General features: G+C 42.9%; 1 long non-coding RNA gene across 1 annotated transcript; it reads right to left on the reverse strand.

Moving 5' to 3' along the window:
• Positions 1–677: 677 nt before the first annotated feature.
• Positions 678–6,092, reverse strand: LOC147528222 (uncharacterized). The gene is made up of 3 exons (XR_015222349.1): positions 6,001–6,092; positions 5,693–5,822; positions 678–922 (listed from the first exon to the last, which is right to left on the reverse strand). It is a non-coding gene; the product is annotated as an uncharacterized LOC147528222 (long non-coding RNA).
• Positions 6,093–13,672: the final 7,580 nt, after the last annotated feature.

The raw sequence follows: 13,672 nt of genomic DNA on the forward strand, positions 1-13,672 counted from the left end.
TTATTGTTTACTTGGTTCTACAAGGAAACACATGCTTCCCCTCCCATCGTTGGCTTGGATTCTTGCACCCTTTCCCAGTGAATAGTTCTTCAGGGCAATGTCCCTGGCTATGCATGAGCGTGCAAAAACATTAAGAGTGGAATTAAAATGCGTTAAGAAGAGCAACAACATCAGCATGCTTTAAAAGCTGGTTAACTAAGAGCAGGGGCTATGTAAGAGATGGCATCTCTTTCTCAAAAGCGTTGTGCCACTTGTACACCCGGTTACAGCTCAGTGCTCAAATATTGTGACTCTTTTTAATGAATTTTTACTTCTGCGAGTCTCGCAAAGCACACTTACCTGATGAAAATCAGAATTTATTCCATTTTCTGTACTGTTTTGCAGCTTGTTTCCTGTGCGCAGATCAGTTACCGACTCAGGTGGTGCCAGGGGAGGGAGATGGGAGAGCCGCCGTACCAGCCCAGCCGTGGCTCCGTGGCTGCTGCACCCTCCTCATTCACCAGAAGCTCAAGAAAGAACAAAATTGAATTTTACTCTTCACTTTCTTCTAGTTTTCTAATTGTAAACCAAGGGACTCAGCACATAATGAGTTCATTAAGAGAATTAAGCACTTTTTTATTGAAATTTTTTATTAAAATTAAATATTTGGAGTCAGCAAATACCATACAACTGTCAAGAACGTATTGTTCATGTTAAAATAATTTTTCCACTTGGAAAGCAGTCTGAAATGATAACTTTCCTCTCTCCCAGGTTAGCCCTGTGTCCCACAGATATGGCAGATACCCCTTTATTTTGCAGAGAAAAAGTCCCACACCCCGATACCGTTTTTGACCTTACCATTGATTTCCCGGTTAACCGAGCAGCCCCGCAGGGAGAGAGTCTTTCAGGCTGTAAAATTGTACGACTCCCCATCATTGTGATGCTGCAAAGAAAGAGAGAGGAAAAACATTTCAGTGCGATGAAAACCGAAGCAGACAGGTTACAGAAGGTGTTGGCCAGATGGCTGGATGCTCGCAGAGATGCAGGACTGAAGTGGCAGCATGGCAGCTAGAATTTTCATAGAATCATAGAATCATAGAATCGTTAGGGCTGGAAGGGACCTTCAAAGGTCATCTAGTCCAACCCCCCTGCAAGGAACAGGGATATCTCCAACTAGATCAGGTTGCTCAGGGCCTCATCCAACCTGGATTTTGTGGGGTTTGTGTTTTTAAATTTTTCCGAGGCAATAAAAGCCCTGTCTGAGGACTGGTTAGCCAGGCTACACCACAGAAGAGGAGGCAAAGTCAAGATTCTGCTCACGGGGCAGCAGGTCTAGGCAACGAGCGTGACTTCAGAGGATTTCATACCTATTGAGAAATCATAGGATCATAGAACTATAGAATGGTTTGGGTTGGAAGGGACCTCAAAGATCATCTAGTTCCAACCTCCCTGCCATGGGCAGGGACACCTTCCACTAGATCAGGTTGCTCAAAGCCCCATCCAACCTGGCCTTGAACACTTCCAGGGACGGGGCATCCATAACTTCCCTGGGCAACCTGTGCCAGTGCCTCACCACCCTCAATGTAAAAAATGTCTTCCTTAGATCTACCGTGTCAGTGTGTCAACAAGAGGAGTAATAGCGGCAGCCGATGGCGATGGGCTCCTGCCTGTGGCAAACCCATCGTAGAGCAGCTGAGTCTGGGGGGAGTTATCGCAGCGGTCTCCTCTTCTTCTATTAAAAGAAAGTCAACTAATAAACAGGAAGGAGGTGCATGTGGAGAGGCCACAGTAGACGGAGAGAAAGAGGAGGAAAGGTTAAAGGATGGTTAACAAACTTAAATGTGAGTGTTTCCAGACTCTCTTGGAACTGGATGAAAGGCCTTGATCTCCTCCAGGCTATTCTCAGTGTTTTTGGTTCAGGGCTAAGAGCAGCGTTATGTAAAATACGCTTTCCTGTAACATTTTCACTGTTTCACCGTTTCCTGACCTTAAAAACCAGATTCATTTAACTATTTCAATTGTCTGGCCATGGTGATGTCTGCTGATAACTTGGAGCTAAGGCCTTGTCCACACTTGAAGCTTGTGGGCACAGCTTTCTCACTAAAATGATACTAGGTTTTCCTAGCAAACGCTTTCAATGGCAAAGAGATACGGAGAACATACAGCACTGCATCGGACCATGTGCATGAACAGAACTAGTGTCTCAGCGTTTGGGGTTTGCAAAGGAAGTTACACTCAGAAATTAAGTTTTGGAAAGGGTGCTAAAAGTAATGCACCACCAGAGGAACCATGTCTTTCACTAGATCAGTGCCACATCTGTATTTGGTGTCACCTCAGTCCACAATGAGTGTTATTTTTTACTGGATGATGGAGGAGGTGTCCACAGAGGATGGTGAGGGACATGTCTAAATAATGAAGCCACTGATGGGACACAGAAATGCTTAGATGAAACAGATAACTCAGATCTCACATGTCTTTTTTTATTTGTATACATGCAGTACTTGTCCTAGAATATTGTACATTGATACAAACTTTGTAATTCATAGGAAGACATTCCCTACACTTTGCTTTAACTTGAGAAAATTTAACTTATTAACCCGACAATTTTAGTTCTCTCGTTTCCCTGAGCTACATTTGACATGAGAAAATTAGACATGTGAGTCATGGATGTGACTGTGGGATGGAGACCTGCCTTTGCTCTCTTGTTTCTGCAGAAAAAGACAACTACTATGGAAAATCAATTAAAGGACAATAGCAATGAAATCTTCTGTCTTCTTGGCATTTGGGAAGTTATTATTTGGGATATCACAGCACTCATGAGAGAGACTTGGTTGCACATGAAAACAAAGAAATAATCGGGCGTTTTAACTGCCATATATTGTGTTTTAAGATCAGATTTTTTTAAGTTCAGATTTCCTGTGGTTTTCCATTATAAATAGATCTCCCCCTGCTTCTGTCTCTGTCTGTTGTAGTTCTGACCACCAGAATTTGTAAATAACTCAAGAGCTTCACATCTAGTGTTGCAGTGAACTATAACAAGATTTCTTGCTGTACCCAGACAACAATAGAGATTTGGAAAAAGAATCCCACATCATTATATATCTTTTCTGTGCAGGAAGATGCTGTAATGCCAGCTAAATTGATTTATTTAACAGATATACTAAAAGCATTGGATATAACAGAGCAACTAACAATTCCTTGGCAGACGGTGCTCCCCAGCATTTACCTTCCTTGGCACCAGAAAGCATGTTCAGAAACTTCCTGTGTCCGAGGTTTTATGATCAGAAAATCATCTGCAGATATCTATCAGAGTAACGAACCACTTGGACGTATCTGCTGTATGAAAACATGTTTTTTTTAAAGTAGTGATGAGCTGGAGAATGGTCCAGGTCATGCTTGCAGCACAGTCTCAGGAGCAGAATTTAGACGATTTTATGCTTTACTGGAGGTTTCTCCTCAACCTTATGCATAAGAGGAGGTGATTCTCTTACCCAGGAAAATAGTAGGTAGTCCTTCAGCAGTTCACCCTATGTGTGACTTTCTGAATTTTAGATTGGAATGTAAATAAGCTCTATCTTGGAACAAAAAGTCTTGTCTGGACACCTCATTAAAATCAAGGACCTCATCCTATGGGATTTTAAAATTCCACTCCTCCTGTAATTTTATCTGCAAATCTGCAAGCTCACAGGTTGTGAAATGGCAGAATCATAAAATGCCTACAGGTTTTCAAGCTTCAGCCTGTGTTTTTCAAAACCATGTAATTCCTGTTTATTCTCACAACACTTTTTGTGAAAGTTAATTGAACTCTCTAGTTTCCAGACACACTGGGAAAAGCCTGGTGCCTAACAGTGAGGGTTTGCTGTCAATAGAGATTCAATGGAAACATCAGAGCTCAGGCACATCCTACAGATATCACCTCCGACTGGATTTTGCCTGGAGTTTCTCTCACTTTGATGCAGGCTGAAACCAACTGGAGAAGCTGAAATGAGGAATACAGCCAGATTATGCAATAGAGCTACTACATTTCTGTTCATTCTGTATAAAGTTATCTCTCTTTAGTTAAACAGATTCCCTTCTCCTTGTCTCCATCATCATCTTTGTAGTTAGCCACGGTATTTTAGCCGTGATGGCCTAGGGTTGAAGTGAGGTAATGGCTCTTAGGGGGAGAGAGTTTATCTTTTATTGGATTACTGTAGAAGAACAGATAAGCACCCAGGCACGCAAGTCCAAATATTCAGAAAGGAATTGCTTATTTGAAAGCTTGCCCTTTCTCTACAGCTTTGTCAGTTTGTCTAATAAAAATATTTTTCCTTGCAAAACTTGCCATGGCCACCCTTGAAATGCTACACAGAAGTCAGGGAACAGCAGTCTGCATTCCCAGGAGGGGAGTCAGGAGGGGCTCACAGACAACTTTTGAAGAGCTGGAATACCAACCACAAACATGAATTATACGTAGGTGTCAGGGACTCAGATAGGAGCAGGTCTGTGTTTTTTGGCTGCAGACACTCAAGGCCATTCCTTGGCAGTGTTACAGGAGCAATATTTAGACAAGGATGAAGCACAACTTTGTCAAAGCATTTGCACAAATTAAAAACTTTGTTTTTCCTTGCTATTATTTATAATAGCAGCCTGGAAAAAAACAACCCAAAGTTGGTTTCCCTGTGAAGGAATTTTAATTGTTTTTTATGGCAGGACTGAATGACACTGTGGGTCCTTTCTCATGGACATGGGTCTTGGGTTTCTTCCTCAGGCACAAGGAAAGTAGTTTGTTACAAGTTCTATCAGAGGAAAAACAACACTAAAGAGTGGGCAATTCTGAGTCTTGGCATACTTCACTGTCTTTCTCTAACTATTTGAACAGCATCCTTTTCCATCTCCAGCTTAGTGCAGTCCCTCATACATTTCTTCAGACCCATGACTGAAGATACTCGTTTGACAGGTGTATGATGAGCTCCTTGATATCACCCTTCCCAATGGGTAGACCAGCTCCCTGAAGATCTTACTGAAATATTTATGCAGCTCTCTCACGGGCAGGATGGACTTGGAGGTGACTGTGAATTTTCCCCAATATACCAGTATAACTATGTGGAGTGGTTCTAGTCCAGCCTTTCCACCACTATGGGAGCTTATTGCAATACCTATCAACTTAAGCTTTGGTTTTTGGATATTGAAATAGAAACGCTTTTAAATGCCTGGGCTACACCTCATGTGAATGATGAGAATGAAGAGGAAAAAGAAAGCAAGTCGTCTTCTTATTGGGAATTCTGTTTTGGTAGCGAGAAGCAGCGGCTTTAATACAAGGGATATATGCTGAGTGATCTGTCTTTGCTGAATGGGAGAACAAGCCATTTTCCACTCATAATATGAAACAAATTTATTCTGGCTTCAGGCTGCTCCTTGAATGCATGATAATGTAGATAAAGATTTCTTGAATTGAACTTTGTCTTTAAAAGAAAAAGGAAATGTCTCTGCTTAAAATCTATGGTCACATACGGACCCTGGTAAGGTCTCTTGATGTTGAACACTTTGCTGGCAGCTGCTCAATACACGGAGACACACTCTATGCTCCAAAGAACAGAAAAATAACAATTAACTTCTAAGTTGACTCTCTTGATTGCTCTAGAAATGAACACAAGAGAGAGACATTACATAGCTTTCTGAAATGAATCATCCCATAGACCTCTCACTCTGAGAAATAAATTTGTATACCTACACAGGCTCGTAATGGATGAAAACAGGATATCATTTTCAGATGTCTTGGTAGCTGATTAGAGCTGTTTAGAAAATAGTAGTCTCATTTTGTAGGCAAGTGCTGGGATTTCTTCATTTCTTCTCCTTTCAAACTGGAATAAAATGTTAACGTTTGCTGATACAATAATCATCAAAAAGCAATACTGTAGTGCTATAGTGAAAAAAACAAAACCAAACAGCAAAGAAACCACGAAGCTAACATCTTATTGAAAGAAAATCTTGACAGTTTCATTAGGAAACTAGAAAATGTAGTCAAAATTGATACCTCACCTCAAACACTGCTGCTGCAAAACTGCTCTTCTCCAGGTCCGGCTCCATGTCTAAGCAAGGGTTGCAACAGCCACGATATGCACAGTGGTGACTGTGTCCTGCCACGGCAGGCACGGTGGTGACTGCATCCTGCAGCTTGCTTTTCTCGTGCGTTAACAATGTTTTCAGAGAATTTTCCAAGAATACTGTTGAACGTGCTGGTATCTAAAGCCCTGGTGTCATGATACCCTCTTCAAGAACAGGCTGTTTGATACAGTGACCAGATGTTCCCTGTTTTTGCCCCAGCAATGCTGTAGGTGAGGGTTTGATACATGGTAAGCTTCATTCTGACATGTTCTGGGGGTGAAAAAGCATATTTTTGGGAACCTACAATGTCTATCTGTTTAATCTCAGCCTCACTCCCTCTGTTCAAAAGGCAACTTGGTCCAGATTTGATCTTGGCACTTTAATTCTACCTCACCCTTGCAATGAAGCAATGGTGGAAATGGTGGGAAATGTTATGGCATAAAGTCTGGGTGTAGACAAGGGCGAAACAGGTCCCAGAAAGTCCATTTTTCTCCAGAGCTCTTTAAAGTGAAAAGCTTCATACACTTATTCTTGCTGACAGAGTTAGAAATGTATGAGGCTGTCAAAAACAAACTCAGATGCAATGTCGCGTCTGTCACCATGTTGGTGGAGTTTAGATACGATTGAGGAAAAGAATTTGTTTCCTTGGTAGCAGAAAATTGCTTATTTTACAAGGTGCCACGGAGAGTGTTATCTACTTGGGATTTATAGGGTAGAGGCTTTAATAATGCATTTCAGCAGGAAAGGAATATTTGTTTTATGACATACTTCCCAGGGTGGTGGTTGGCTTTTAGAGGCACCGTGTCTTGAAAATTAATAATGCACCTATCAGAGCGCTGCGATATCCAGTTGCCCCAAGGACAGGTTGGACTCGCAAAAGAGCTGGAGATCAAACTGTTCCCAAGACGTGGGGCAGCTGGGCTGTAGAAGCAACCTGGCTGCCTGGTATCCTGGTGGGACAGCATCAGGCACAAAGCATCAATGTATTAAATGCAGTTCATTATTTTGGTGAGCATCTCTTTGTGTGGAAATGCCATTAGCAACAGCAGCCGTGTTTAAGCCATAAAAAGTTATTCCTGTAGGACAGCGTGGGGATCTGCTCCTGTGAAATACTGCTTGCTGACATCAGATCGCCACGGTGAGATAGGGCGAGTCTTTGAACTAGATTCAACCAGGATCAAAATGGTGCTGTTGCTTTTATATTAAAGTCAGAGGATCAGAAAACACAAAAGAACGTGCAGTTTCTTGGCAAGCAGCAGCTCTGCCAGCTGAGTGGAACTGACACAGGAGGCTGAGCGGGGAGGAAGGCGCGTCGGGCGACAAACAGCTAACAGGAGGATAATATCAAGTAGGTGCAGAGAGTTATTTCTTGCCTGATGAAGAGCCTCTCGAGGTTGAAAATTTACAGCCCTTTCGCAGTTCAATCTCGTCGGAGCGCGGAATAAAAATAACCATCGAGTAGAGCGCGGCGATGCTGCGACGCACAGAGGCAGAAGCACAGAGCTCGCAGACCTACGACACAAAGTTATATTGACAAGGAAAGGCAAAGTGAGAACATGAGCCAGCAAAGGTCAGCTAGAGCAAGAGTACGGAGGTGGTAATTAGCCTGCTAATTAGATTCTTAAGGGCAGGCTGGGGAAGGAAGAATGCTTTACAGGAGAAAAAGGATGAAAAAATTCCCAGCACAGTGTCAGACAGGCATCGTTGTTTCCCTTCAGACCAATCTGCCTCATGATTGCTACAACGAGCCAAGTCCTGGTTGAGATGAGAAGAGGCCTAAGCAGCTGGCGGTGGGATACGAGGACCTTGTGCCAGAAACAGGCACATTATCTTCACCGCAGAAAAACGGAAATTCAGAGAAGAACCCAAAGCGAGTCCTTCTCCACCCTTCCCAGTGAAAAGCCCTCGGTCAAACAAGTGGGATCAAAGCTGGATTTGCGTGAATGAGAGGTAGGAATGGAGATGCTCAAGACAGGATTCATCCCTTGCAAGCCGGAATGCGCTGCCATCTCTCCACAGTGTGCAGGTAACCAGCGTAAGGTAAATTAGAAGGCTGAAAATGTTCCCTGGAGAAAATCAGGTCCCCAGTGAGTTCAAGAAGCTGAATTTATGTCATACAAACACTTCAACCTGATTTTCTGAGGTTGTCAGAGTCTCTGCAGAATCACACACGGCATTGACCTGTGCTTGGCTTCGTCCTGGCCCCCTCCTCCTGGTCAAATTTACAAATCACACTCATTTCATCTGTTTTTTCCTGGGCTGAGGGATCAATAGCACAGTCACACACAAATATAATCCAAATCTTTCCATACTGATTTAGTTGTTATCACAAAAAGGGCTCAGACTGAAAAGAACTTTTACAAAAGATTGTTGATTCTGCCAGGATGGATCAAAGCTAAACCTGTAATACGGAGAGAAGAGAGAATTCAAATAGTAAGGAAAAAGTGAAGGCATCTGGGACATAAAATAAATGTGTCATTTTAGCTGTGGTTCTTTCACCTCTATGTTTTATCGTGTTCATGTTCTTATTATTTGAAGTAACATCTCCAATATAAATTAAGCATAGTACCTGAAATAGGAAAAAGCTGCTGAGAACCTTAAAAGTAAAGTTAGCATACTTTAGAAAGACAGAAACAGAAAATAGAAAATATTTAGTGGAGCAATGCTTTCAAGGTACCTATGAGAAAGAACGGCATCGGCAGCGGTGCTGTAACCGATGGACTGCAGCCAGCGTCCTGTCCTATTGCAAGTGCAGCCTGAGGAGTGTTTGCTGTCCCTTCTCCTCCCACCTCTGTATCCCAACCAAACTGTGCAAGCCAAGATACCCAACCGTCTCTTTGTCTTCCAGGGCAGAAGTATGACTGAGCACAGGCATTATATTTCTCTGCAAACACTGGGCAGCGCCCGGGACCCGATGCGCATCTGTGATGGGAACCATCAGCTCTCTGAGCACTTTATTTATTTGTTTTTGTGATCTGAAAGCACTGGATCTCTCTAAAAACAGATAAACGGACATTTCAACAGCTGCACAGGAGGTATCTCAGAGGTGAACAGAGGTGGGGACAGCAGCAAACACTGAGAGTGTGGGAATGGCTCTGGGCAATAACACATCTCTGGAAAAGAACAGGTTGGGATGTTAGAGTTCCTGCTGTGATGACAACATTGCAAAAATTACTGAAAATAAAGATTTATGGGTATGTGGGATGAGCAGGTATTCAAGTAAACACTTAAACATTGGTCTAGTCTATTCATAAATAAAATCGGTAAACTGTGCTGGGCCAATCAGACAGGAGGAAAACGGAACCTAATTAGCATTACACTCTACTGTAATGGTATTTCATGTCTCTGCACATCTTGAAAATAGAGCTCAGAGTCCAGGTTCACACCATCTTGACTGTACAGCTCACATACATCATGGAAAATCTTACTCCAGAGTCGATTATCCTCATCATAGAATCATAGAGTGGTTTGGGTTGGAAGGGATCTTAAAGATCCTCTAGTTCCAACCCCCCTGCCATGGGCAGGGACACCTTCCACTAGATCAGGTTGCTCAAACCTTCATCCAACCTGGCCTTGAACGCATCCAAAAACTGATGGGGAACAATCTTTTCTTGGATGACCATTGGAAAGAGCGCAAAACCTTCAACTGAACTCAAAAGAGTTCCCTACAGAAAAATTGTGTTCCAAAGAAGAAAAAGACTTGGAAGTGGAGGTTTTCTGATTGTATTCTGGCTGAGAATTCAGCTACTTTAGTCAGAGGTTGCATGCAATTCAATTAAGAACATGTACGTCATTAACACTTGTCCTCACACTTTTTTTTTTTTTTTTTTTGCTAGCATTGGGCTGAAAAAGGGGAGACTTGGAATAAAGGAGAGGATGTCTGGAGCAGCTAATAAAGCAAGCTGCAGTCCTCAGCTACAGCGCACAGCTGCAGTGTGTGTAAGAAGGTGCTGGCCCAGAAAGTTTATCAGAGGTCACCTTTTCAGCCAGAAAGCACCAGGAGCCGTTGCTCAGCTGGTGACCAGTTTAAAAAGAAAAAAATAGATTGTCATTTTTCACGCAGCAACCCTTGCCAGACTCAGCTGCAGCCTGGCGATGGGACTTCTTGTTGCCTAAGGAAGTCTCCAGCCGAGCTGCAGGGAACACAGCGTACGGGCGGAAAGGACGGCTCTTTGTTTTCCTGTACTTTGGGACCGCTCTACCTTCGCGTAGCTGCCGGCCCCGGAGCCTGGGTAAACAGCTGAGCATAAAGCTAACCACTTTTTTCTTCCTGGGGGGAAAAAAATAAAGCAGGAATAAAACCTTGATTATAGAATTGGAATTAGAAGGACGTGCCGGCAGCACGAGGAAGATGAGCACCCGATTTAGGCAGGCAGTGCTCCAGAGGGCTGGCTGGGAGGAAGAGGAGCAGAGTAGAGCGGGCAGCATCCTGCTGCAGCTTCCCCGGGAGGAAGCCCTTGCCAGGGCGACAGGAAAGGCTCGATAAACACATAGCGTTTGGGACCAAAGCAAATATTGCAGCTTGGGATGAAAATGCTGATGTTTTAATCAGCCACACCAATTATGGATCCTTTTGATTTCTTTGAAGGAAGAGGAAAATGGACAGAAATGAGGAATTTTATCCTGCAACAGATCTCCCACCTTCAATAAATGTGCAGGGAGTGCAAAGGGAGTCAGTTCGCAACACCCTGGTGACTGCCGAGTGCCTTCCGAGGGTCACCATCCAGAACTGTTACGTTATTTGCAGGTGGTAATCGGCAGCGGCAGTTTAATTAAACAAAACCAGCAAGATAGGTTCTTGCTAAAAGGGCAGACAGTAATAATTTTCTAGAAATGCATCCCTCCAGCTCTCACTGAGGATAAACACTCGGAGCACTTGCAAATTCTGATAAGCGGCTTCAAGCCTACATTGTTATCTTGCTTTTCTCATAGTGCAAAGTTGTTGGGAGGAATAAAACGAGCCAGAAATCTTTATTATTCTTCCTAAGGGATTCATTGCATTCTACTTTGCAATGCTTCATCATATTACCAATTTTCACCGTACATGCTTTTAATAAATACTTATTGTTATAAAGATAATAACACTCTTATCACGTTAATGACTTTGCAGTAGTGTAAATGGAAATGAATATTAATAAAGTTAACAGTAACCTTGATACAGCAGAACACTGGTAACTGGGAAATTTATTCAGTGTTTTATAGAACAGAAAAGCTTTCCTTTCTGCTTTTTCTCTGCCAGCATTGGAAGGGAAAGTATATAAGATAGAAATTTAGATATTTGTGAAAAAGGCTCAATGATTATTTCCTATTATAGATCACTGCAGTCTGTTTTATTAAAAATATCCTCTCAGCCCCAACTCTTTCCCGAGGTATTTCTGCCGCCCACCAGCACTGCAATGAATGCATGAAGACACCATATGGGCACTTGTCTTCCAGTGTGTATACAGGTCTTTTGAGGTGCTACATGGCTCCCAGCATATGGGTCAGACTGGCATTTCTTTTTTGATCCAGAAAAGGAAAAAAAAGCGACAGCTTTCCTTTTCCATCCTTTTTCCCCATGGTTTATAGGCCACCTGAGCTTGTAGCAGCCTTAGCTTCAGCCAGGACATGCCAGACCAGCTTGAGTTGACAGGGCTGGCTGTGTTCGCACATGATTTTGTTCCTGAGTGCTAAAATGAAGGAAAGCCAGAAGTCATGTCCTCCCAGGATAGTCTCACAGTGTTGAGAGCTTCCAGGAAGGTGCAGATGTCCTGTCCGAGGGTGATCTGCAAGTGCATGGTCAGTTCAGGCTGCTCAAGGCACGTCAGACCTCCTGCACGTCTCCAGCCCATCTGTGCAAGGCAAGAGCCGTCAGCCTGGCACAGCCCAGAAACACCAGACTGGCTGTGAATGATCCCAACATTTGATCTTCATCACTGTGGGAGACACATCAAACATTTCCAGAGGTCTCGCTGCTTGATATGAACCGCTGGAAGTCCTGAACAAGCGGACAAAATCCTGAAATTGCAGCCCACTGGAAAGGAAGAGTTTGTTGAAAAAAAATGTGTTGTAGAACTCATTTAATGAGTCGACCACACAGAAGTTTGCTCCTTCTTACGCTGTGCCACTTCGCATTTTTGAAAAAAAGAGTCACCTCTAAGTAAATCATCAAATACGAGGTTTTTTACATCCCTGTATATTTCTCAAGCATTTTTCTTTGTTAATACGTAGGCTGAGTTTGAGATTGGGAGCACGTGAAACCGAGCACCGAAGCTTTTCGCGTGATTTTACTACAGCATACGCTGCGCTGACCTAAAAGCTCCTATAGGAGCAATTGATACCAGTAGTCGTGTGTTCTACAACAGAGTGGATAACCTATTCTGAACAAAGAGCTCTCAGACTTAGGGCACTTTGTTAGTCTAACATGAGAGGTATGCCAATTTGCTGAACGTGCAGTCAGAGGGAATAAGGATACTGCGAGATTTCGAATACCAAGCACAGAGATTTGAAATTTAAAACCCAAGGGTTTCTGTAAGGTTAAGCCCTGAGGTTTTGAAGTCTACAAAATCTGATAATTTTAAAGTTATTGTCTTTACTGCGCTGAACCCTGTCACATTGCTCTTTTGCTTTTCTAGTCTGTGGACATTTTTACATACGAAGGCATAAACTTAGCAGAATAAACAGTAATGTAAAAAACTGCAGATGGCAACTGCAGAGCAGCCAAGCGTTGGTTCTGATAGCGAATTTGACTTTAAGGTTTCCCGGTTAAGCAGATGGCAGATCTCAAGCCTGACATTGCATTAATGCAATTTTCTTGAGTGCAATCTTCTGGTGGAGGGGAGCGCGTGGTCGAATTCACGGGGAATCTGTATTAGCTGATGGTCCCATGTTATCCAAAACATTCACCAATAACACCGTCTTGACAAAAACTGTATATGTGTGGACATGTGATTCATCTCATCTCAGATATTTGGGTTTGGCTTTCCAGTCTGGGGAAGGTAGCTGGTTTTTAGAATGGGATGGAGAGTCAGCAAAGACCTGGTGAGAGAAGTTCTGAGACGTTCGAAATGAAGAAGAATTTATTGTCCATAATAGCCTAGAATAAGATATTTCTCTGTTTCTGACTGGTAGATGTAAAGAGGGTGGTAGATGTAAATAAGAAAATGTGGCTGTATCACTATGAGAACCTCTGCTGACTCAGTCAATGACCCTGGACAGCTTAAGGAACTGTGCGAGAGCCTGGCCTTGCTATCAACATAGCTTTTTCTGCAACGTTACAACAGTGTCGCTAGCACTGGATATAAATGAAATGCAGATGTATTTTATAGTAACATGTAGATTCCAGCATGCACATTCACCTCTCTACATTGGCATTGCTAATCTGTCTTTCTCCACCACTCTGATTCACAGCTGTCCTCAAAATGCAGACTAAGACCTCTCAGTAGTGTTTATGTCACTGTCATGTTTTCATTTTGTCCTGCTATAATGCTTTCAAGCAGCCAGAAGCTGGCAGCCACTGTCTTAAGCATAAAAGTGAATTGAATAGATAAATAATGGCCAAAGGGTATCGTGGCAACCAGAGGTGTGAAGGAAGGTGGCCAGGTTTTCAAAGAGTGGGATTAAATAT

Source organism: Tauraco erythrolophus, chromosome 9, assembly GCF_009769465.1.
Source record: "Tauraco erythrolophus isolate bTauEry1 chromosome 9, bTauEry1.pri, whole genome shotgun sequence".
NCBI lineage: Eukaryota > Metazoa > Chordata > Aves > Musophagiformes > Musophagidae > Tauraco > Tauraco erythrolophus.